This window comes from Triturus cristatus, chromosome 5_2 (genome assembly GCF_964204655.1).
Source record: "Triturus cristatus chromosome 5_2, aTriCri1.1, whole genome shotgun sequence".
Classification (NCBI taxonomy): domain Eukaryota; kingdom Metazoa; phylum Chordata; class Amphibia; order Caudata; family Salamandridae; genus Triturus; species Triturus cristatus.
Genome location: NC_140588.1, coordinates 417942175 through 417965820, shown reverse-complemented (window position 1 = coordinate 417965820; position 23646 = coordinate 417942175).

Genomic DNA, 23646 nt, shown 5'->3' with positions numbered 1-23646 from the left:
ACAGACCAGAGAAGGATCAAAACCCAGCAGATTACTTTTCACAAGTGGCCGCTACATCATCACAGTTTGACATCCAAGACAACTGAAGCCAATATCAACTTTATTGTGAGATCCAGCACACCAAAAGCTCTGACTGTGTAACAAATCATGGCTACCAACAATGCGGATAAAGAAAAGATTGTCCGGGGTGCTTGTGGGGTTGCGCTCGTCCTCTGCAACTGCTCTGGCTGCCTCCATGGTGCTTGGGTTTAGGTCAGTTTGTGTGTGGGTGTTTTTTCTGCTTTTATGGTTATTTTTCCCACCCTCCAGGTGTGTGTTGCAGGCCTGGCGCTGCTTATCGCTGATTTCCTCATCACGCTTTGGCCCATCGCAGGTTTTTTGGTGTTGTGGTTTGTGTTTTTAACTCCATCGAGGTGGTTTTATCGCAGACGTTGTCGGTGGTTTCGGCAGACTACCGCCTTGTTGTGAATCCCACGTTGTCACGGGGTTATTTTCCCGTGATGGGCTGCGATATTGAAAGTTGCGTCACGCTACTCTTGCGGTAGTTATCACACGTTCTTGTGAATATACCCCCAAGTGTTGTTCCCTCAGCTAGATGAGTGAGTTCAGAGGGAACAGAAGGCATGCCACATTTGCAATTGTTTGTCTCCCAAGGTGACGCAGCACCCAGTGACAATCTGATACCACACTGACTGAGCACATGGACACTTATCAAGGTACCTGTGGCGGTTATTCATTAACATATATAATGACCGTGTGACCGTGGAGATTGGTGATACAATCTATATTGGTTTCTAGATATACCGCTTTACACTTACTGGAACTACATACATTCATTCCATAAATATCTTGCTATACTAGCACTCTACACTATAAAGCCCTGATAAAGTTCTAAATTCATTTGGAATGAAACGCTTTGACTGGATCTTGTTTTATATTTGGATATAATAAGAAATAATAAGAAATAATTAACACTTGGTGTTTGATAACACATATTGGATTCTTAATTGAACTCTTACCGGTGCACCTCTCCATTTGCTATTATCACCCAGTGACAATGTCTGTCCTTCCTGCCCATGCTTGGGAGAGAGTTGCAGTTGACTTTTTTGGACCTATAAAAAAATGGACACCATCTCATAGTAGTCATAGACTAGCATTCACATTTTCCTTTGATGGAAGACCTATATCTGACAACCCATGACAAAATTGTCGAATAACCAGATGACAAATTTGCAGCATGGGGCATTCCAGAAATCCTCAAATCTGATAACGGCCGACCATTTAATAGCAAGGAGTTCAATGAATTTCTTGTCCGAATCAACATCAAACAGCAAAAGAGTACCCAACTCTGGCCCCAGACCAATGGTGTAGTTGAATGATTCATGGGCACCCTCAAGAGGGTCATTCAAAGAGCCTCCATGGAGGCAATCGATATAAACTAAGCCCTGTGCCATGCCCTCCAGGCCATTTGATCAACCCCTTGCTCCACAACTTGTGAGAGTCCAGCCACCTTGCTAATTGGGAGAGCCATCAGAACAAATAATAATAATCCACATTTGGAAAGCGCGAACAATCACCCGTAAGGGTCTCTAGGCACTGGGGGGCCGTCAGGAAGATTAAGCAAGCTATTGCCCAGAGTCACATGGTGCTGGGCTAATCTGCCGCCTGCGCCGGGGATCGAACCGTGATCCCCAGATTCCGGAGTCAGTCGCCCTGGCCGCGGCACCACACCTCTTCCAACAAAACTACCCAATGTACCCCAGATGGAACAGTGGATGATTACAAGGTTCGAGATGCTGACGTGACTCAGAAAAGAAAAATGAAAGTGTATGCAGATCAGTGTCACCATGCCCAGGAGACAGTATTTGACAATAGTGACTGAGTATTGGTTAAACAGAAACTAAAACGAAAAACTGGCACTCCTTTTGCTGCTCATCCTTTATAGGTAGTGGTGTGCAAGGGACATATGATAACAGCACATTGTCCCAGACAATCCATCACTTAGAACATGTCAAATTTTAGACACCTACCACAACACTTGTTGAGCCCTGAAACCATGCATGAAGTGGCTCTGTCAGCAGGTCCAGCTCAAACACCTGAGCCTATGTCACCGTTGACCAATCAGGGTGGACTGCGATCATCTTGGATAACCTCATCTGGCCGACAAGTGCGAACACCTCGCCGACTATTTGAAGAAATTTGATTTTCGTTATGTTAACCCCTTTTGAATTTATAAAAGGGGGTGATAGAACATATTGATATTATACGCACTAGGACCCTCATGGTTCTGGGGTGGACTCTGAACAGGAAGCTGGTCATATGTAGGGAGGTGTTAGGGTGTGGTTAATGTTGAGTATGAGATAATGTGCGTGTGTAAGCTTATGCTGAGGAACAAAATATTTGACTGCAGCTACTGTGTGGTGTTTTTCATATGAATGCTCCAGGGCTGGAGAAGACACTACAGACTCAAAACTAGACACAGATTGTTTGCCTTCCTCATTGTACTTGAACATTGATAGAATCAACCCTGCCTCTTTCCTAAATACGTTTCCATCCACTCTAAAACCTCCAAATAGTTTCCGCATTCATTCCTAGATAGGATAGAAAACTAAATCTGTATCACCATTTTGGTAGCCAAACTTAAGTTGACTAAATCCTCTACAAAAGATTGACATTCAAAAACTGAAGTGAAAAAGAAGGAATTTAGAAATATACTGGCATATTTTCCAACTTCTTTCTAATTGGCCTTGCTACTGTAAGTGTGCTTTGGGCAGAATAGAAAACGCTGACTATGAATCTAGAATTTCATAAGAGGGCGACTATTCTAAAACACTATTTGGGATCTATTGAGAGTAGACTACATTATTAAAACCAGCCTATTCAACACCCTAGTCCCAAAAGTTATGTGACAATATCTTAAACTTCTTTACCAAAAAATGCCTATTTAAACTATAATTTCTAATCCTGACCAAATATATGCCAAATGTACTTGTACATATGTCACATAACCTTACTGCAAGTAATCCAGCTTTTTGCTATGTTTTCCCTGGATTTTGCAGATAGGTGGTATTTTTTTACCTCTGAGAAGTTTGGATCTGCAAAGTTATGTCAACTCCATGTGTCTTTCCCTAGAACAGGGAAACTGTTGGCTAGTTACCTCTCATTTCTGGCACTTTTATAGATCAGCACACAAGTAGCATTGTGTGCAGACACAATACATTCTAAATGTGAACCTACAGCAAAGAATGTACCACTCACATTTTCAGCAAACATCCCAATATCAGTTTAAGAACAACTTTGCTCCACTGGAGGAGAGATGTGTATGCAAGTGGTGAAAGCTGGAGCCATTTTAACATTTAACATGCTAGATTCAGCTGTCAGTTTGCATTGTCAAAGTCAGGCTTACCAGTATTCAAAAATGTATTTTCGTTACATCCAGTTGTAAAATTCTTAGAAAACTTCTTCAAGTAATTGTGATGCTTTAAGTAATCAACAAACACTACCATTACTTTATATACTGCAAAGTTGATTTTTATAATGGTATTCTTTTCCTATCGTTAAAGTAAACATTCTTTACTTGTGGCATTAAAAACTAGGCCTGGGCGAAAATTTCGTTCCGTTTGCGGGAATTGCGATAATTTGACATTTTCGCGTTCCGCGGAGAGGGCAAAAATGTCAAAATTTCCGCATTCCGCAGCTTGGCGATAATTTGTTTCTTGCTCGCGCTGTAAAATAAAACATTCTCGCGCGCGCGCGATCGCCTTACCTGAATCCCTGCGTTCGCCGACAAGTTTTCTTGATCCGGTCGCGTTCTCCATGAGATGTTGTATTGTTTTTAGCCATTTGCGTTGTCTCGTGACAGTTCGCGCCCGCAGTGACGTCATGCGTCGCGCGATCACGTCTTTCTTCTCGCGATCATGCACCGCGAGACAACTGAAAACAAGATGGCCGCGCCCGCGAGCAACCACATGGGTAAGTTGGCGAGCCGCAACCATGCAGAAAATCTCGCGAACATGCAGGAAAAAAACTTCCGCATCTTCGCGATATTTCCGCGTGTTTGTGATAATTTTTAACATTTTCGCGATAATTTGCGAAAGTGGATTTCGCAAATTCCGCCACCTTTCATGCATTGGAGACCCTGGGAGCTCACTTTACCATAAACTCCTCCTTTATAATTGAGGAAGGTTAGCCTAGTGCAATTTTTCATAGCCTTACCTAAACAAAGACTTATCATCTACCTGGCCAAAGAGACCCATACCACCTTCTATGTCAAAGCCTACCAGACAGCACAAACGAATGAACTATGGTAATAAACAAATGAACTATGATGAGATTTTATCTTTATTTGTTATCCACAGTCAGCACCGGCTGGGTATATATCCTCTCGCTGATATGATTTTAAAGTCTGAATACATTTTAATTCATGACATATGCTTTTAACTTCATATTGTAATGATTTCAAGTAATCAGACAATAAAAACGTATTCATTCATTCATCCACAGCTGTCTGGCTGCTGAAAGACTTCTTGAGGGTATTCTAAAAGCTTCCTTGGAAATGCATTCCACCCATTGCTTACCTTCGGCTTTGTGTTTTGTAACTCAGATTTGCTTGCTTTCTATTTGCTGGCTGTATTTGCTTTTAGGCTGCCCAGCATGTCTTTGTCTCCTTGCAAAGCTAATCCTGTTTACCACCTCTGTAACTGGCTCCTTGCATTCCTTTGCTAGGGCTCACTTTCTAGGAACTCTTTTTCTCTTTTTCATGAGGCACTCAACATGCTGTATTTCTTGGAAGAAGTTTCCTACCTCTTATGTGATTCTGCTTATGCTGGCCACTTCGATCATCAATCTTTCATGTTTGGGAGGAATAATGTTCTGTTTAAGGGCATGTTGATTATGATCAGTGCTTTACCATAATAGCTGAACTTAATCAATCCTCTTCCTCAATTTCATGCCCATGCCATAGGTGCTGGAAGGAGATGAACTAGAGAAGTGGGGGGAGTTGATGCGCCCCCAAAATAACCATGGAGGCTTTCAAATGTTGTTTTTCTCTTGTCACATTTGCTGTGTATTCACAGATGTCAAATGTTAGGCTCTGTCTTACAGAGAGCTTGGTGTTTGCTTTTCTTTCTCAGACTGCATGACAATCTAGCTGAGTACTGGGAGTGGGAATGGCTTCCGAGCACACAATGAAGTTGAAATGCTAGTATATGACCTGTTCAAATATTTCAAAATATATCAGAATTACCAGAACACAAATAAAGCATTTTTTTGTAATTCTGAAGTGTGATGGAATAAAATACTTTAATACAATGAATACACTAGGTGATGCCGATTTCCACACATTATTGTTTGTGAGCTGTACAGTTTTATCAGTAAAACTGTGTGTATGTGCAATGGTAATTCCAATTGGAAATGTGTTGTCTGTAATGGCATTGCGCTATCACACCATGCATACTCGACTCTACGCCACTCTACTCCATGCCACTCTATGCCACTCCACTCTACAACACTCTACTCTATGCTACGGCACTCTGCACCCCTCCACTCTGACACTCTACACCTGTCTATGCCACTCTACTGTACGCAACCCCACTTTACACAACTCAACTTTTTGCAACTCCACCCCAATCCACACTATCCTATGCTGCTCCACTTTATAACAATTTGTTTTACAATACCCCATTCCACCATATTATACTCCTCCCAATGACACTCTACTCAACTGTACACCACTCCACTATACACTACTCTAGTCTATGCCACTCCACTCTATTCCACCCTGCAACACTTAACTCTACAACACTCCACTTCACTCTATGACAAACTACTCTACACCCCTCCACTCCACTCTACGACACTCTACTCCACTCAACGCTACTTCACTGTATGACACTACTAAACTCTATGACACACCACTTCATTACACTTCACTTCGCCCACTCCACTTTACTCCACTCTGCGACACTGTACTCCACTCTATGACACTTTACTCGTTCTACTCCACACCACTTCACTCCACTCTACTTCACTCAACTACACTATACTCCACTCTATGCCACTGTACGGCACTCTACTCCACTCTATGGCACTTTACACTGCTCCACTGTATGACATTCTCTGACACTCCAGTCTACATCACTCTAAGCCACTCCACTCTATCCCACTCAACGTCACTCCACTCTGTACCACTCTACTCTATGACACTCTCCACCATTCTAAGGCACTCAACACTATGACACTATATGATACTCCACTCTACAACACTCTACTCTACTCCACTCCATGACACTGTACTCTACTCTACTCCACTCCACTCCATGACACTGAACACTATTTCAGTCTATGACACTCTACTCCACTGAATGCATCACCTCTCTAAAACACTGTATGCCACTCCACTCTACAAAACTCCACTCTGATGCTCTACTCCACTTCATGTCACTCCACTCTACAACACTCTACTCTGTGACTCTCTAAACTATGTCACTCGAGTCTACTCCATAACCATACTTCACTCTACACCACTCCACTCCACAATACACCACTCTACTCCAGGCTATGCCACACCACTCTATGACACTCTACACCCCTCAATGCCACTCCACTCTATACCAATCCTCTCGCCACCACTCTACAACACTTTATGCTTCAAAAATACTCCACTCTAGGCCATTCGGCTCTTTGCCACTCCACTCCTCAACACTATACTCCACTCTACGCCAGTCTCCTCTATGCTCCAATACAATATGACACTCTATTCCACTCCACTCTACGACACTCCACTCTAGGACACTCTACTTAAGGCTACAACACAACACTCTACTGCAGTCTGGGCTTCTCCACTATACGACTCATGATGACACACACCACTCTACCTCACATCATTCTATACCACTTCACTCTACACCACTCAAATCCACTTAACTCCACTCTACGACACTCCACTCCATGACAGTCCACTTTACTCCAATCTACAGCACTCCACTCTACTCCAATCTACGACACTCTATGACACCATATGATACTCCATTCTACAACACTCTATACCTTGAAAACAGGCGCTGCAATGGGAAATGCCAAAAAGTTCCAGAACTGCATGGTCAGTGACGTCCATGCTGTACTGGAACTGGGGGGAATATAGGCAGGGGGCACATGTTTTGCACCCCTGAATGTATCCCCATGGTGGGGAGGGACATGGGGGCCCTGCAGGCCCCCCTTTGTTCCTGCACCACCAACCTTTCCATGGCAGGACTCCGCCGTGCAAAGGCTGCAGTCCAGGAACTAAAAATATGCTGAATGGGACTGCACCACTCCCTGCTCAGCATAATGTGTTGCAGCACTCCTGCGCCACCGCCAGGGAACAGTCGACAGTCCACCGCGATGCGACTCACAAAGTTGTAATTGGCAAAGCGGTGGATCGCCATTCCTGCTCTATTGCGAGTCAAGACCGCCAGACCTGTAATCAGGCCCTTAAACTTCTCTTCCTTCTACTAGACTCAGGACTCAATTTGAGACTGTTGTTGAAGATAAGGACCATCTGCACAATTTCTTTCCTTAAAAGGCTGTTTCACAGCAAGAAAGAGAAAAAAACAGAGGTGGGAAAGACGGAGAAAGTGAAAGATGGAAAAACAGTGACAAAGATAGAAAGCAGATATGAAAAAGAACCTGCTGCAGTGAGATAAAGAAGCAGCCTTGGTATTTAAAGCCCTGACCGTTGCTAGCAATGGTTGTGGCCTCCTGAAGAAAACTACGGGCCCTGTTGCTTATTTTATACAAATTAAGCGCTGGCTATACTTATGTAGTGGCTTATTCAAAACAGAGCAAGACAAGACTATGACTACAATTGAAGATAAAAAGACAGACTGTAGCAAGAGATCAGTAAGAAAGTAACAAGAATAATTAGAGTTCTCTAATCATACAGAAGATAAGCATAATGTGTTAGAGCAGGATATATTTACCAGAGACAGTACATAGTCTGGATACTAGTTAATTGCTATGAGCTTCAATAAATGTAGTTAAAGAAAGCATATTTGTTTTGCATAAGTGCTTTTATCCCTCATTTTACTAAAAGTGTTCTCCATATACCTCATTCTTCCCCATCTTCTCTACTTTATTTCTATATCTTTCTTCTTCCCCCCTTGTCTAGTCTCTTTAACTTTTCTTCTCTTCATCACTCTTGTGATACACATCCCGTCCCCTTCTTGTATGATTTTTCTTTACTCGTTGCTCTACTCCTGCCTAGACCTTAGTACATCTAGAGAGGATCCGCAGATCTGACAGATCAAAAGAGTAGATCTCATTGGCTGCCGTAATATCAACAAAGATGCTATGGGAGTCCTTTTAGAACTCAGGGACTCAGTCCCCGTGTCCTGAAAGAAGACATATGGTGGGCCAGCATAGGTGCTGGCAGGGAATCCTGCAGGGCTGCGGGGGCCATGGGCATCCCCTGTGGCCCAAACCATGGTCTGTAGTTGTTGGGTGCCCTGGCTGGGCCCAAGGCAGCACGGTGGCAGGCAGAGGTGAGGAGATACCTTCAGCATTGACTATTACAAGGCCCCCCTTCCCCCCGGTGCAAGCTCATGAAGCAGCATAACTAATCCTAACAATATACTGAATATGTGCTATTTCAAAATGATAAGGGTCATTGTACCCTTCATAACCTTCTCCAGACTTGCATAATTTTTTGGAGGTCTTGATTTCGAGTAATAGGCATACAATTTATTCAATTTAAAATATTTTTTTGAGTGTAGTAGAGACGTATTTAGGTCCTGATGAGTAAAGCAGTGGGGACTGCTTACGAAATATGTTGACCCAGTAGGGAGTATCAGATTAAGGTACACCCCCTACACAACCCCCAATTTTTAACATTCTCAGCCAGGGAATTGAATATATTTGTTTTTTCCACTAGCCAGAGAATTTTTAATACTGTTTTGTAACTATTCACTAACCCTACCACTCTCACCCTCACAATACACATAGCCTACACATAGCCTATTCCTTCACAAACAACAGTGCTCCCACATATTTACTGGTCGCAGCACACCCCGCCCCGTAGAGGGACGGGAAGACCCCTATGATGAAGCATGACACCATGGGATTCATAGTGTGTGAGGGGTATTTTAAAAGCACTTAGTGCCTTCCCATGACACCTCATGGAGCACTTCTTTGTTCACTGGAAAATTAAAAATTAAAAATTAAAAATAATTCTTACTACTATAGGGTAGAATCACATTGTTTATAAAAAGCTTGACAGGCGGAAGGTTCTACCGATAATCCTCTTAACTTCCTCCTTTTGTTAATGTTTTCTGGGCCCAAGGCACCCAACCTAAAAAGAAATTACAAAACACAGGTGAAGTGAGCTTTTAACCTCTCATTTCATATTCCCTGCTCCTGCAAGAGAACACCCCTCAACGCTCTCCACTGACTTTGCTTTATACTTTTAGACCCTGGTGGTGCCCATAGAAGGGGTAGGGGCACCACCAAGCTATTTTAAATTTTGTGGGGGGCTGCAGGGAATGCTGCAGCCCCACTATGAACATTTAAGAAAATGTCAGTATGTTTCCTGCTTCACTGAATACATGACCCCAGGAGAGCTTGCCATCATTTTCTAAAGCACTCCAAGCTGGAACTCTATGCTTTTCACATGGAGTGAGAGGACACCTTGTATTTGGTTCTATGCCACATACTATAACTCAGCTCTTTACTATGCACCCTGTTCTCGTAAAATGATATAATTTCAAATGTCATGAGTGTTGTTATAAATGCAACAATTTATTATTGCATGAGTGATGTAATATGGAAGAGTATACACAGTGCACGGAGAAAGCATGTATTATATTTAATGTAGTGTGGCTAGCGAGTTCAGAACACTGTGTACCGAGGTGTGCAAATTATAGGACGTTTCGGACGGGGGGTACAAGTTACAACTGTAAGTTATAACTTTAACTTAATTTCTAAGGTTTGTGTAGTTTAAATTGGTTTTATATTTAAAGAATAATTAACAATGCCCTCTATACTTATGCTTTAACCATAGGTTTTTTCCTTAAATTTCTATTTTTTTTAAATAATGAAAAATATTTTTTGGTAAACTGACACAAAGTAAGTCCATTGTTTTTCAGAACTGCCATACACATTCATATAGACATTTACCTGTTTTATGTAGAAATATACATACATAGATCTGATGAGGTATATTTTTCCATTTCTCTGTTATTTCTTTGAAGTAGAAATAAAAATCTATTGCTTTCCAACAGCCAGCACAATCTCTATGGTTATTGCTGGTATTTATAATATTAGGCTGTTTATACCCCATTTGGTGTTACTATCTAATAGTCACCATAGTCTCTATGAATTTTGCTGGTATTTCGTCGTATTGGGCTCAGTTTATAGCCCTCTTGGTGCTATGAACCAATGACAAAATGCTTTACGTCTTCTTATTTTTGTTTATAGGATATGTTTATTTAAACAACAAAACAAAGGCTTTTGAAACAGCCTATAGTATGTGTATGTTAATTTTGTGATATTTGGGGCCACATGTATGAAACAATTTTGCATTCGCAAATGGTGCACACCGCAAAATCTGGCCATTTGTGAATGCAAAATAGCCTTTCATGATGTATGAAAGGGTTGGTAGTCGTAATTATAGGTAATCTCAATTTTTTGCGATTACCTAAAATTGCTAATGGAAATAGAGTATCGCAATTTGCGATTCTGTAAGAACATGTATGAAGAATTTTCCAAATGAAAACTGTGCATTTCGGAAATGCAATAACCATCAACTTCAAGCCGATGGTAACCGGTGCAAATTTTGAAAAGTGTACAAAACTGTATTTTCCAAAGTGCCATGTGTAGATGTGCAAATATTTTTTTTTGGGGGGGGGGTGCTTCAGGTGGGCCTTAGGCCCCCGGACACCCTTGGCTTTGCATTTGCTAATTGACAATTGGGTAATCGTGAATTAGCTAATGCAAAACCATTCGCGAAGGCCCAAAGAAACAAATGGAGTGATAAAACATGATAGTGATTCTGTTCTCGCCGAATCGCTATTAGGCAATATTAAGGAATGGCTAAATCTTTGTCGATTCCTTCCATAAATAGCATTTTGCGATTACCAAATGGCAATTTGGTAAAAATCTATATTTAGTAATCACAAACTGCTATTTTGATCAAAGTGGCCCATAAGGTTTTATTTTTTATTATGTGTGTACCATGGTACTTTATAGATACTATCTATATAGTACTGTGATGCTCCCGTTTGCTAAACAGCAATTAATTGGCTAAAGACTACGGGCCCGATTCACAGAACTAACTTAAGACAAAATCCTAAACTTACTACCATTTTGGTATTCACAGAAGGCACTTACTCGTTTTGGTATTCACAGAAGGCACTTACTCATTTCGGTATTCACAGAAGTTAGGAGTCCTAACTTTAGGACTCCTAAATGCCTTCTGTGAATACCGAAAGTCTTAAAATTAGGATTTTTCTCAGTTTAGTAGTAGTATAGTTAGGACTCCTAACTTTAGGACTCCTAAATGCCTTCTGTGAATACCGAAAGTCTTAAAATTAGGATTTTTCTCAATTTAGTAGTCCTAAATTTAGGACTCCTAACTTTAGGACTCCTAAATGCCTACTGTGAATACCGAAAGTCTTAAAATTAGGATTTTTCTCAGTTTAGTAGTAGTATAGTTAGGACTCCTAACTTTAGGACTCCTAAATGCCTTCTGTGAATACCGAAAGTCTTAAAATTAGGATTTTTCTCAATTTAGTAGTCCTAAATTTAGACTTAGGACTACTAAATTGAGAAATATCCTAATTTTAAGACTTTCGGTATTCACAGAAGGCATTTAGGAGTCCTAAAGTTAGGAGTCCTAACTATACTACTACTAAACTGAGAAAAATCCTAATTTTAAGACTTTCGGTATTCACAGAAGGCATTTAGGAGTCCTAAAGTTAGGACTCCTAACTTCTGTGAATACCGAAATGAGTAAGTGCCTTCTGTGAATACCAAAATGAGTAAGTGCCTTCTGTGAATACCAAAATGGTAGTAAGTTTAGGATTTTGTCTTAAGTTAGTTCTGTGAATCGGGCCCTGTGTCTATTATAGGAAACAGGTAATGTGCCCTCTTTTTCACCATTTCCAGTGAGATCTTCAAAGGTGAAGTGTTGGGGTGCTTCCCAGAGGCATAGGCTTGTGCTGCAAATCCACCTTTGACACTTTTCTTCATGCTGATGGCTGACCAAGAAGATCCTGACATGCTTGAGGAGGAGGAGGAAGAATGGGAAGAGCAGATGATGCAATGGAAGGAAAAGGAGGTGAATATCAAAGCCAAAGGATCAGCCTCCCACCCTTCCTTCCCGAACCCACGAAAATCACCTGCGGAGTCCCACAGGGTTCATCCCTGAGCCCCACCCTCTTCAACATCTACATGGCCGCGCTCGCAGCCATCGTCCGACAACACGGCCTCAACATCACATCCTATACCGACGACACCCAGCTCATCCTCTCCCTTACCAAAGACCCCACCACTGCCAAACTCAACTTCCAGAAAGGAATGCAAGAAGTTGCAGTCTGGATGACCAACAGCTGCCTGAATCTCAACGCCGAGAAGACAGAAGTCCTCGTCCTCGGTACCACCCCTTCTGCATGGGACAGCACCTGGTAGCCGACTGCCCTCGGAAGCCCACCTACCCCCTCAGACCACGCCAAGAACATCGGCATCGTACTCGACTCATCACTCACCATGAACCCACAGGTTAACGCCGTCACCTCCAGCTGCTTCAACACCCTTCGCATCCTCCGCAAGACCTTCAAGTGGATCTCCCCTGAGTCAAGGAAGACCGTCACCCACGCACTCATCACCAGCAGACTGGGCTATGGAAACGCACTCTATGCCGTTATCAACAAGTCCCTACTCCGCAAACTCCGGACAATACAGAACACCTCCTCCAGACTAGTCCTCGGCATCCCCCGACACGAACACATCAGTCAACACCTACGAAGTCTCCACTGGCTCCCCGTAGAGAAAAGAGTCATTTTCAAAATCCTCACTCACCCCTACAAATGCCTATACTACAACGGACCCAAATACCTCAATGACAGAATTAACTTCCACGTACCCAAAAGAAACCTCCGATCTTCCAACCTTGCACTGGCCGAAACCCCGCGCATCCACACAGCCAGAGCAGGCGGAAGATCCTTCTCTCACATTGCAGCCAAGACCTGGAACAAGCTACCGGCAGACATCAGACGCGCCCCCTCCCTGAAAACCTTCAGAAAGACCCTCAAGACCTGGCTCTTCGGCTAAACAGCTCTGCGGACCCCCGCCCCTCAGCGCCTTGAGACCCTCACTGGTGAGTAGCATGCTTACAATTCCCTGATTGATTGATTGAAGAGGAGGAAGATGCCTAAAGAGTCTGTTGTCTGGCAGCTTTTCTACTTGCAAGCTGAAGAAAAAAAGTAAATGCTAAGCTGGTAACATGCAACCTTTGTCAAAAGGTAATTTCCTGTGGCAATTGACTGCAGTGCTCTTTTGGATGATGCGAATGCACCAGCATCTGGAGGGGATCCACTCAACCAGGTTAGTGAGTACCGAACATCCGCAGCAGCCAATTCTTCAAGACCTTGCAAGACCTTCAATCTCTTCAGGGTTGGCTGGACCTCCACCACCACCCACTCCATCTGCTCCGGCATCACTACCTGCTCCTAGTACGGCAATACCGTTCCACTTTTTGAGGAAGGATAGACACTTTGTGGACCAGTATGCCAGTAATGGAACATAATGTCTGGTGTGCCATAAAGTATTGCAGGAGAGAAAAAGCTGAACATACACCATGAGTTTGTCATGGCTTGTCATGGCTTACCAGTGTCCTCCCCAACATCCTTACTTTTTGTTTTTCCTCTTTTGCCCTGTGTTTCTGTTTATCTTTTTTGAGTTGAAAAATTACAGAAAATCGTTTAAAAAAAGAAGAAAAAAATATAGTTTTAGAACTAACCAAATATCACAAAAAATAAAGATCTTATGCTCAGAAATACAACATTGAAATTAATAGAGACATAAAATGTAAGTATGAGATAAGTTACACATGTGCCTTATGGTGGCTTTGTGCTACATAGTAAGTTTATAATACAGCACTACTGTGAAATCTGATTGTATTTAGAGTGGAGTAGGCTGTTCTTTAGTGGACTGGCATAAAGTGGAGTGGCGTAAAGTAGAATGGAGCATCATACAGTGCAGTGTCATTGAGTGGAGTGTCATTGAGTAGAGTCTTATTGAATGGAGGATTGTCAAGTGGAGTGTCGGTGAGTAGAGTGTCATCTAGTAGCATAGAGTGAGTAGAGTCTTGTGGAGTGGAATGGAGTGGCATGGATCGTACAGTGGAGTCTTGTAGAATGGAGCTTTATAGACTGTGATAGAATGGAGTACAGTGTTGTAGAATGTCATAGAGTGGAGTAGAGTGTCATAAAGTGTCATACAGGGGAGTGGAGTACCATAGAGTGACGCAAAGTGTAGTAGAGTATCATATAATTGTGCAGCCTTTAGTAGAGTGTTGTAGAGTGTTTTGTAGTGGAGGACTGTAGGGCTGAGTGGCTTACAGTGGAGTCTCAGTGAATGGAGAATTGTCAAGTGGAGTGTCAGTGAGTAGAGTGTCATCTAGTAGCATAGAGTGAGTAGAGTCTTGTGGAGTGGAATGGAGGGGCATGGCGTGGAATGTCATACAGTGGAGTCTTGTAGAGTGTAGCTTTAGAGACTGTCATAGAGTGGAGTACAATGTTGTAGAGTGTCGTAGAGTGGAGTAGAGTGTCATAAAGTGGCACAGCGTAGAGTGTCATACAGGGGAGTGGAGTACCGTAGAATGAAGCAAAGTGTAGTAGGGTATCATAGCATGGCGTAGCCTTTAGTAGAGTGTTGTAGAGTGTTTTGAGGTGGCGGAGTGTAGGGTTGGCTTACAGTTGAGTGCTGTGTCATAGAGTGAAGTGCCGTAGATTGTCTTAGAGTGGAGGGCCATACATTGGAGTGGCATAGAGTGTATTGGCTTGTTGTACAGTGCAGTGGCATCTAGAAAACTGGAATGGTGTCTACTGTCATACAGTGGAGTACAGTATCATACAATAGAGTGGTGTGTCACGCTGTGGAATGGTGTAAAGTCTTGTAGAGTGGAGTGGTGTCATTGAATGTAGTGTAGTCCAGTTGAGTGTCTTACAGTAGCGTCTCGTTGAGTATACTGTGGTAGAGTGGAATGTTAGTGAGTGGAGTGTCATAGAGTGAAGTGGTGTGTTGTAGAGTGGAGTGGCATGTTGTAAAGTGTAGTGGTATACTATCCAGCGTCATACAGTGAAGTAGAGTGGCATAGAGTGGATGGGCATAGAGTTTCAACAGAGTGTTGTATAGTGGAGTGGTGTAGAGTGGAGTGGGGTGGTGTGCCATATAGTAGACTGGAACAGCGTGTCATACAGTGACGTGCCATACGTTGGCATTGAGTAGAGTAATGTAGAATAGGTAGAATGGGGTAGAGTATAAAACTGTCTCATAGGGAGGAGGAGCATACAGTGTCGTACAGTGTAGTACAGTATTGTACAGTGGCATAGATTCTAGTAAGGTGTGGCTGAGTATATTGGGTTGAGCACAATGTGGTCGAATAGCATGCTGCAGTGCAGTAGAGTGTTGCACAATGGAGTGGTGTAGAGTGGAGTTGCGTGTCATATAGTAGACTGGAGTGGTGTGTCATACAATGGCATGTCGTAGAGTGGAGTAGAATGTTGTAAAATGGTTAGAAGGAAATAGAGTGTTGGACATTGGCATAGAGTGTAGTACAGCCTCGTAGAGTGAACGAATGTACTGTGTCAGAACAGTGTAGTACAGTATAATACACTGGTGTGGAGTGTAGTATACAGTCTGGTAGAGCGATATGGAGTGAAGTACAGTATGGTAGAGTGCCATACAGTGGAGTGTTGTAGAGTGGATGAGTGGAGCATATCATAGAGTGGAGTAAAGTGCCATACAGAGGTGTAGAGTGTAAAAGAGTGTTGTACAGTGCTATAGAGTGGTTTAAAGTGTAATGGAGTGACATAGAGTGGAGTAGAGTGTCATGGCGTAGGAAGCATAGAGTCCGGTGCATAATTTGTAAAATAATAAGTGCCAGGACTCTTGTTAGGAGTCCACAGCAGATTGCACCAAACATTGCCCCCACCAATGCTGCCATTGACAGTAAAAACACAACTACTAACCATCACACTTCTACAACTGTGAGTATTCAATTATTTCAGGCCTCCAAAGCTATTAGAATGGCTTGGGTGGCAGGTAATAGTGGTTTTTAATGTGGTCATCTCTAAATTAGCCAGAGAGTGACACCTTGTGGCACACTGGCTTGACATATTATATATTATTAGCTTGCCTCATATTTTGTGTTAATTCTGCATATCCACAATTCAACCAAATGTTGACATTGCCTATACTTCCCAAACAATTCCAAGCTTGGTCTTGTAAAGGTTTGTTGAAAATCATTGTACTTTTTACAGGTGTTAGCTGTAATAAGTCTTCAAATACAATTATATGTTTCCCTCCAAACAGCAAATCATAAGACGTTCTGAGTACCTCCTGCATATGAAGATTAACAAACACAATCATTGAGTTTGAAACCATACTCACTACATCAATGATCAAAACTGTTAATGTTTTAAGCACTCTACCAAGTGCTTGGCATGTACCAGTGTTTAATTTTAAGTACTCCAGTTTATTATCATGCTACATAGGTAGTAATGGTATATGATGTAAGCTAATTCCTTTGAGGTGTGGATTGCTAAACCAGTAAGAGTGGTAACTACACAAGATAAATTAGAGGTATACCTTTTTGCAGATAAGCAGTAATTACTTTAATAATATGAAACATTTTCACAGTTCCTGCTTGGCCGCTCACATTTTGCAATGTAGGTTCATAAGTACTACATTCACATGTTCTATTTTCACATTGAAATCCATGATCTACTGAGTTTTTTTTATGTATTTGTAGTTGCTCACTATTTAATTGAGATACTAAGTAATCTAAATTATCTAAGTCATTTTTCACTTGGTTCATTGCTTGTTGAACCTTGTCCATGGCAACAGCAGCTTCAGTATAAATAATTGGTTGTCTAAGTGGGTAGCTAGTCCTGGAAGTGGAGGTATTATTAGTAGGTGTAGTATTGTGTTAAGTTTGTGCATTGATACTGTTCTCTTCTTCTATTTCTTGATCCAACATATATACGTATATATTAAAGTTAGGCAATGTAATGCCATTTTTATAAAGATCAATTGCATCTTCATGGCATTCAAAGGGATCTATATGTTCTTTGAACCATAGTTTAAATAGTTGATGAAGGGCTAAGTAGTAGAATTATTTTATTTTCTCCTCTGTCACAACTTAATTTACGATGATTAATAAGAATAGGTTTACTATAGCAAATTAGACAACCATTAGTAGCGCCAACCCGAATATTTCCATTGTTGATATCTTCTGCCACATTGATTCTATATGTGTAAAACTGAGCAACTTCATAGAGGGATAGTTTTTCTAACAATTAACTTCTCTTTGGGTAGTATGTGTCCAACATATTTGTTTACAAATGTCTTTACTGGTAGGATCAAAATGGGAAAGCTATTCAATTTCAGTTGGGCTTTTCAGAACTCTTTGGCGTGATGATGACAAGCCTAAACTAAGCAACATCATTGCCCTTGATTTACCATGTGAGCATGCGGAACATAAGCAGTCAAATGCTTCACTGCTGTTGACCTCACATTGAGATAGCATTGACAGTCTAAATCTGTATAATCTTTTACTTATATTTCCTTCAAATTTTTTTTTCTGTCTTTGTAATGAAGGAAGTAACATAATGTTCAACCACTATTGTGTTATCTGCAACAAATTGTATATCCATGTTAGCATCTCACATGTCAAATAAAAGCGTTGTAGTCCTAGATCAATTGTGATGCTTGTGATACATGTGTTTGGTGATTTGCCAGTAACCTAATGCGTTACACATCAGATTAAACTGATGACTCTTCCTTTCTGTAGAATTGGTCTTAAGAATGCAAAGCAACATTTCGATTATCATTTAAATCTGCTCCCATAGTTTCTTAAGCACTATTTACTGCACTTATGTGATTGAAACTGTTAAACTTGCTCACATGGTTTCTTGTCATCAGCTTTTTGGGGGGGATGTCACAAGTCACATAACATTCAATAAAATGAAGAACTGATTTATCAGACTTGTATCCAAACTTAGGTGCATCTTTGATTCAGAGAAGTATACAAATGTGTGGTGCACCTCTTGCTTGACACTGTTTTTGCCAAAAGTAATCAAGTATTTCTTCAATGGGATATTTTGTTGGTGAATTAGTGAAGCATAGTTTGAAATTAATGGTTGAAATGTCTGCAAACATTGGCAGGAGCCAAAGAACATTATTCTGCGGGTGTTTTGCAGTTAATGTCTGGAATATTAGCATTTGCTTCAAGAAAAAATTGTTCCATTCATACTCAGCTCAGATTAAAGTGATAAACCAAGTAAGTTGTCCTAAATTTCTGGGCATACATTTCTATTCTCTGTGTCTTCAAAACCAATATTAATTAGTCCTTCGTTGACATGCCAATAATACTGATCAAGTTATTTTCTAGATTTTCATCTTTGTCGTGCACCACTTTCATATAGAACTGTTAAAAGATAAGGAATATCTAGTTGAAAGCATGGATCCTCTGAATATAATCATGTAGCTCAGTATTCTAATACTAAAATTTGGACTGGACAATCATCATATCGTCCACCTTTTCCAGTGGGGAATAAATGTGGTTAACATCTTGCTTCTAGTGTTTTTTCCAAGACACTGATAGGCTCTCCTCAAGCTTTCTTCATCTGATACAGTTCTGAAGCATTACTCATCAAGTCTCTGGAGTATAGTAGGTGTATACTGTAATGTTTATATATTTGTTCAGCTTGTTCTTCAGTAATCTGTTCAAATTGTCCTGTTTGATTTTCTTTTCCAAATGATAAGTATGTAGACAAGATAAAGTTAGCAATGTCAACATTTTTGTAGTATATATTGTTTTTCTGAAGGTAATGTAGAACTTTCTGAACTTTTTCTAACCTAATTAAATTTTGCCAAACTTTTTTGCCTTTTGTAGGTACTCTATTGACTATAACCACTAAAGGATTCTCTATTTTGCATTCAATTCCAAGAGTGGTTGTGTTTTTGTTGAAATGAAAGGTAGAAAAACAACTTTTCCTTTCAGCGCTCATAGTAATTCATGTGATTTAAATTTTCCAGATTTTAGTTGCAGTCTATTAATGGTTTGAAAAGGATGCACTGTTTGAATTAAAATCTTTTCACATAATTTCGTTTCTGTAGTTCTGACAGAGTTGGATACTTTCCAATTTGTTATAAATTCCACGTGAAGGTATGAAGTTATGATCTAGTTTTCCAAGGCAGTAATTGCAGATTATATGGTATTCACAGACATCATTTCTTTCTTCTACAAATAGAGTTAGATTTCTCCATGCCAATTTATCCTCATTTTCATTTTTTTCAAGGAGATCAATCATATTTACTTGCTTATTATATTGTATACTTCAGTAACAAATGCAAATCTGACTTGGCATTTCAGAAATTGTTTCTTGAAATTCAAGAATATTCATTTTGTAATTGGCTAAGTCCATTTAGTGATTTTCTGATTCATTCTGAGTAAAACCTCTCAACAAAGAGTGCATCAAAGTATTTAGATTGGATATAGTCTGTAATATTATTCACCTGTGCTGGATTTGAGTGAAGTAGAGCATAATTTAGTTGTTCCAAGGGCAATGATGATGTTTTCACAAAGTATAATGTCCACATAATTTTTCTTTTCTCTGAATTATGTGTGGAGAGAATTTTGATATGATGGAATGTGGTGTCACACATGTGATTTCTCAGGCAACCTAAAGAGTGTCCTTGGAGGTTAGTAATGGTCCAAAATGGGCAGACTTCTAAGCTTGTTATCATTTGGGTCTTTAAATAGTCATATTTTATGTCATTAGAAATGTCCTTTGCTACAAAATAAATGTATCTTTGGTATTCCAAAAAGAAGTGCAATTCCATTCATATACAGGTTTGCATCTTTTCCCTGCAAATTATCAGTAGATATTGTTTTTGCTTTAATTTTTTTCTTTCCCTACTACATTTCCATGTAAGGTGTCATAACCCCGGCCTTCATGTGTGACTAAAAGCACCCAAATATTCTGATGATGGTAACTCTCTTTACTCAAGTACGGTTCAGTGATTAATGTATGTCTCCATGTCCCCTCCAAAATGCTGTAGAAATGTAGGGCCTGATTATAAGCTTTGCAGTAAGACCTCCGACCTTGAGTCTAGGTCCACTCTCTCCCCGCAGCTCCACAGTGCCGTCTCTTGCCTCCAGACCCCGACCTCCTCCTTGGGAGGTTTGAGGCTGCTGCCCGCTCCTGCGCCTGCTGCCCGCTCCAGCTGGGACCAGACTGCCTGCAACCACCGTAACCTTTCTCAGCCATTTGTTTTCTTAATTATTTCCTGTTGTTCCACTGTTATTGTGCCCATCTGTGTCTTGTTTTAATTTCTCCACTGTTTTTATTTTCTCGTGCCTGCCTGTTCCTTTCGCCTTTCACCGCTGCTGCCCGTGCGGCCCCTCCCCCCGGAATTCCCACTGGGAATTCCCCCCTGGAATTCCCCCGCTCCCGCCTCCCAGTCTCTCCTCTCTCCCACCTCCCCTACTTAATGGCGGTCAATGCGTGGTTGCGCTACCGGCACACCAAAGGCAAGCCTGTCTGCGCCCGACTCCGCCCAGCGCCAGTAATCCTGGACCTCCCACTACCAATTGCTACGACACCACCACCCTCCTCGCACTGAACCCTGGAAGACTTAGAGAATGCCAACAGGCCTCGCCGAACACGACCCACGGCCAGTTCTCCTGCCTCAACTGCTGCCAGGCCCTCACCGCCATCCCGGCCTCCAACACCGCCGACGCCAGCTCCGGCGACACCCTAAAATGCATCCTCCTCAACGTATGCTCCGTACACAAACACGGCATGGAAATCTGGAACCTACTCGACTCTCTCTTGCCCGATATCACCTTCTTCACAGAGACCTGGACCCATGCATCCTCCGACCCTGACATCAGCAGCGCCATCTCAGATGGATACAAGACCCAGAGGAAAGACTGCCCCAACCACCCAGGAGGGGGCCTCACCATCACCCACAAGAGCACCCTCCGCCTCACCACCTCCAGCGAAACCTTCCCCTCTGCCACACACCTGCACTTCCAGATCCAGACCACCCCCAAAGCCACACTCCAAGGAACCCTCATCTACAGACCCCCCAGCCCCCGAATACCCTTTGCCACCACCATCACCGGCTTCATCGCACCCCACGCCATCACCTCAACAAACTACATACTCATTGGAGACCTGAACTTCCACCTTGACAACCCCAGAGATCCCAACTCCACTATCCTTCGTGACAACCTCGGACTTAAACAACTTGTCAACACACCAACCCACAGAGCAGGACAAACCCTTGACACCATCTTCACGGCAGGAAACAGCGTCCAATTCAGCCACACAACTCAGCCGCCATGGACCAACCACCACTGCGTACACTTCGCCATCAACAAACCCAAGTCACCCAAACCAGCCCCACACCCACCACGAAGGAACTGGAGCAAGGTCACCGATGAGCAAGTTAACTCCACCCTCACCCGAGACAACCCAAGACAACCACACTTGGGCACCCAACGCAAGCGAGGCAACCAGAGAACTCCCCACCTGGATCTCCAACTGCGCAGACGAGCTTGCCCGCTACGCTACCCCGACCGACAACGCCCCAGAAAAGCCACCTGGTTCACCACCTCTCTCCAAGAAGCCAGACACACCTGCATATGCCTGGAGAGGAACTGGAGAAACACCAAGACAACCAAAAACCACACCACCAACAAGGACGCCATCACGGGCTACCACAACCAGATCAGAGCCACAAGGAGGAACTTCATCAACAGCAAAATCCTGGCTAACTCCACCAACTCCAAGGAACTTTTCAGTGTCATTCAAGAATTCACCAACCCAAGCAGCAAAGCCACAGACATCACCCCATCCCAAGACCTCTGCGACAAGCTTGGAACCTATTTCCACCTCAAGATCAAAAACCTCTACGACAACTTCATCGACCATCCACCAGGCGCCACAGATGGCCCACCCCCGAGAAACACCAGCCAGCCCACCATCTCAAACTGGACACCGATCACGGCCGAAGACACCGCCTTGACCCGAAAAGCATCCACCCGGGGGCCCCCACTGACCCCTGCGCCCCTCACATCTACCACAGAGCCACAGCCACCATCACACCCGAACTACAATGCACCATCAACACCACCTTCAAAAAAAGCACCTTCCCAGATGACTGGAAGTGCGCAGAAGTCAGACCCCTGCTCAAGAAGCCCACAGCTGACCCCATCGACCTCAGGAACTATCGGCCCATCTCGCTCCTCCCCTTCGCAGCCAAGTTGTAGAGAAAACAGTCACAGGAAACTGACCTGATTCATTGAAGAGAACGCCGTCCTCAACCCGTCCCAATTCGGATTCTGAAGCAACCACAGCACAGAGACCACCCTACTCCACACCACAGATGACATCCGCACCCTCCTGTGCCAAGGCCACTCTGCAGCCTTCATCCTACTCAACCTATCAGCAGCCTTCGACACCGTCTCCCACCGCACACTAGTCGCAAGACTACATGACCCAGGCATACAAGGAACAGCCCTGGACTGGATCCGATCATTCCTCACCGGAAGAAGCCAAAGGATCAGACTCCCACCCTTCCTCTCTGACCCCACAAAAATCACCTGCAGAGTCCAACAGGGTTCATCCCTGAGCCCCACCCTCTTCAACATCTACATGGCACCCCTTGCAGCCATCGTCCGACAACACGGCCTTAACATCGTATCCTATGCCGACGACACCCAGCCCATCCTCCCCCTCACCAAAGACCCCACCACTGCCAAACTCATCTTCCAGAAAGGAATCCAAGACGTTGCAGTCTGGATGACCAACAGCTGCCTGAAGCTCAACGCCGAGAAGACAGAAGTCCTCGTCCTCGGTACCACCCCTTCTGCATGGGACAGCACCTGGTGGCCGACCACCTTCGGAAGCCCACCTATCCCCTCAGACCATGCCAAGGACCTCGGCATGGTACTCGACTCATCACTCACCATGAACCGACAGGTCAACGCCGTCACCTCCAGCTGCTTCAACACCCTCCGCATCCTCTGCAAGACCTTCAAGTGGATTCCCCCTGAGTCAAGGAAGACAGCCACCCACGCACTCACCACCAGCAGACTGGACTATGGAAACACACTCTACGCCGGCATTAACACGTCCCTACTCCGCAAACTCCAGACAATACAGAACACCACCGCCAGACTTGTCCTCAGCATCCCCCGACACGAACACATCAGCCAACACCTACGAAGTCTCCACTGGCTCCCCATGGAGAAAAGAGTCACTTTCAAAATCCTCACTCATGCCTACAAATGCCTACACAACAATGGACCCAAATACCTCAACGACAGAATCAACTTCCACGTACCCAAAAGAAACCTCCGATCTTCCAACCTCGCAC